At 40.1% G+C, this 3888-nt stretch overlaps 1 non-coding gene across 1 annotated transcript; it reads left to right on the forward strand.

Moving 5' to 3' along the window:
- The first annotated feature begins 3161 nt into the window (after window positions 1–3161).
- On the forward strand, window positions 3162–3277 carry LOC138283149 (U5 spliceosomal RNA). Its single transcript, XR_011201087.1, has one exon. It is a non-coding gene; the product is annotated as a U5 spliceosomal RNA (small nuclear RNA).
- The last annotated feature ends 611 nt before the right edge of the window (window positions 3278–3888 follow it).

The raw sequence follows: 3888 nt of genomic DNA on the forward strand, positions 1-3888 counted from the left end.
TCCATTTAATTAGACTCTATCCTGAATATGGCATCAGTTGACAAACTGTTACACACATTTTTATCACTGCTACAACATATAATGTACTTCAGTATTCATGGCTTTTTAAATGCACCTACATCATTAGATTCTGTAATTACGAGCCTTATGTCATGTTCTGGCCCTATACTCTAATGTATCAACACCTTTGGGTTATGTAATTTTGTACCTTATGTAATCATCCATTTATATTGTAAAGCTCTCTAGAAACATTGGGTAATGTCCATGTTATATAAAAATTAATACACAATCAATAAATAAATAAATGGGTGTCCAGGAGCAGGAAATCTCACATGGGGAGGAAAGATGCAAAGCAAGAATAGTGGTCATACTGCAATACATAACACAGTCACTGAAGTCTACAAACAGGCACAGGGAAAGTAGTGGAAAGGATTGTAGTTACTAATCATGCTGTGGGAGGAGAGGGTGGGCAACCTAACAAGACAAAAGGGGGAACACGATGTTGTAGGGGAGAGATGGCCAGGGTGCTACCCCAGAAGCAGAGCTGGAAGGCTCAAGGCAGGATTGGCCTACTAAGTGGAGTAGTGGCGTAGAGGGAATTTTAGAGTCTTGTTCAACACCAAGTGCAGAAGGACAGGTCAAGGCACATCAAGGAGCAGCGATGGAGGGGAAGGGAGAGGCGGGAAGAGTGATAAAGGCAGCCTGCACAAAGCAGCAGGTTGGAGATGTAAAGAAGGGAGAGTGTCATCTGGTATGCTAGTGTCCCAGGACAGAGGATGAAGCAGGAGGTCCAGTGGGATTAGTAGGCAAATTCACAAATATGGTAACAATGCTAGCCTAGGTGCACAGTGAGGAAAGCTCATTACATGCACAGATGGCTGAACCAGTTTATGGATATCTTAAAGCTATTACACAGGGAGAAATGGTACTAAAACGGGTTTACAGAAGAAGAAATGCCATTGTCCAGGTGACTGAGGGTTTCTACTAACTATAACACCTCACCATTGCTAAATTATGTCAGTGTTTACTGTGTGAAGATTCCATATCAGACAATCTCACTATATATGCATATTGATGTGGTACGAATGACAGAAGTTAGCTTTGGTGTTATATTGTGGGTTCACTTAGATGAGTAATATAGGTCCAAAATCAGCAAAGCTCAGGCAGTGGTATGGGGAAGCTGAACATGGACCTATGGCTGTAATGGATGGCAACCAAGAGTTTGATAGTGACAGCACATTCAACTAGTGGTATGAACGTACAATACATGTCTTTACTAGTTCCCCCATTGCTGGGTCACAGCACAGTCATTTTCAACATCAATTTGCTAAGTTTAGTGAGAAATGTGGTACAATTCTGCCATGTGCCAAGTGTCCTGCTCCTGTTAGGTTAAATAGGATGGAAGAGTTATTGGGCTTTTGTCAAACTGGGAGGGAGATTAGAGCTGGCTTACATTTCAGTTTTAAAATATCTCCTAAGGGTCCAAAAATGGAAGCGATGGAGACAACCTAAGATTGGTAAAAGAACAGAAGGAGGTGGTTAAAAGTAAATTGGAAAGAGAGGTAAAGGAAAGGAGGATGGGAACACATTGTGGAAAGTGTTGTTGCAAGAGATGATTACATGCACATTGGGAACTGTACCCTTCAAGAGTAACAGCAGAGTTTAGAATACACCGCTTGAATCTGTGGGTCAGATCATGCCTAGGCTTCATGTCAGCCTATGAAATTTTACAGATGGTTCTGCAAACACCTGAATGGCTCAACAGGGAGTTGGGCCAAAAGCTAAGGAGGGTAAGAGAGCCTTTGCTTCCAAATAAAGACAGACTGAAAGTGTGTTCTTCTTTGTTTTGCTTCTTTCAAACTCTCTTAATTTCAACACAGACTAAGGGCCGGATTTAGAGTTTGGCTACATGTTACTCCATCACAACCATGACATATATCCCATCTGCATTATTACAAGTGCTGTAGGATATAATGCACTTATATTAAGGCAGACCAGGTATCCGTCACATTTTGTGATGGAGTGATCCTTCTGCTAAACTTGAAATCAGGTCATTAGCCTTTTAAGGTGAGTCAAGGAGAAAGACACCACTGGGCTCCCTTTCAGATACTGAGTTCCCCAGTATCTGGACTCTGTGAGGCCTCGGAGAAATGATCCAGGAGACAGGGACAGGGTAAGGGGTGAGATCCAGAGACAAATTATATATTTTTTTTATTGGAAAAGAACACATGTAGTTTCCTTGGAGAGATGGCCTATTATTTGGAGGGAGATGCAGGTCCTCATTTTTAGGTTGAGCGCGCAAGTGCTCTGGCCTGTTATAATCTATCTGTGGGCTTTTAATCACGCCCCCGCACGCCCCTCACTATCACTCATTCATGAGCTTGCTTTTGTTTATCATTGGTAAGTGCTTTCCATTTGTCCCTCCTTGGGGCATTTTTTGTTACCGCCTTGACCATCGACCCTGTTACATGGCTAATTGCACTTTTGCCGATACTTTTGACTGCAAGGAAACTTCTTTTTCCTTTTGTGTCTCTCTTTCACGCTCATGCTCATGGTGGCCATGGCACTTTAAAACGTCTAGCTTATGTCAACTGTTTTACTTTTCATTTTCAATTTATGTGCAAGAAAAGTCCAGTTATGAATTTACCATGCTAAGAGCTCTAAAACGTTCCTCTTTGCCAATACTTGTTTTGTTACAGCAGCTGTGCAGCCTTATAGGCTTCAAGTACAAAACACACTGGCTCATTCATTGTCTCAGAAAGAATAGCAACAAGCCAGCGGGCATGCTTTGTGGTAGGCATATAACAATCCTCTTCTTCGGTGCTACCTGTCCTTACAAAAGCCAGTGTGAGGCACCATTCAAAATGTGCAGAGTTAAAGGAGCCACCATTATTACTTGAGCAGGGAAACTATTGTGGTGCAGCCTTTCCTGTCACATGACTAATGACTAAATTTACATACCTATAATTCCGTGTCACTTCTGAGTTCTCCTGTTGTTTCTTTTTGTGGCAACAAGTGTTTTATCAATGTACCAGATTACAACAATTATTATAAATTGGTTGTATTTTAAAGGGTTTTCTGGGATAAACTCAGTAAACTAAATCACACAACAGTCTGTGGAATGGTGTTTCCTGGTGCCACAGACGGCAGCCATGAAATGTATACTCTGGTTTCTCTTCAAACCGAATAAATCTTTCGCCTTTTAGTAAAGATTTCCATGGAGAGGAACATTTAAGAGTTTTACTCAGTTTTTGAAAGCCCTGCCAGCTGCAGAGTTACCCTTGTTTACTAAACGAAAATATAACTATATAGTAGACGGATTGATTATTTGCTGGTTCCTCAAATGTGACAACATTCTTTTGTTATCAGTCAAAGCTCTTTTGGGGAGTAATTCTTACTGTGAAGCAGTTAACCTATAGCCTTGTTACATGACATAAAAGAAGGATGCATGCTGCACAAAAAAACTCCATATCATCCAAAAGGATCCACTACCATGTGGGAAGCAGCGATATATATATATATACCAATTGTGTTAAACTAAAAGGAAGGATCAAGTGGTAAATGAAACACGTAACTATCCAATCGGGGTTTTATTCCTCGATCGACTCTTGCTTCTCCTTTCTCATTGATTATTGAGATTTTAATGAAATCCCCTCTGTGACTCAGATGTGTTAAAGTATACATTTACAAACAAATATATATATATATATATATATATATATATATATATATATATATATATATATATATATATAACGTTCAACACTCCCTTCAATACCAAATGATTTACTTGGGTTATTTATGTGGAGCACTTTAGTAATGTTGTATCCATGAGTAAGGCTGTTGCCGAAACGCGTTGGATTTTTGTGCTGAAATAAACAGAATTTT

The sequence above is a fragment of the Pleurodeles waltl genome, chromosome 2_2, assembly GCF_031143425.1.
Source record: "Pleurodeles waltl isolate 20211129_DDA chromosome 2_2, aPleWal1.hap1.20221129, whole genome shotgun sequence".
NCBI lineage: Eukaryota > Metazoa > Chordata > Amphibia > Caudata > Salamandridae > Pleurodeles > Pleurodeles waltl.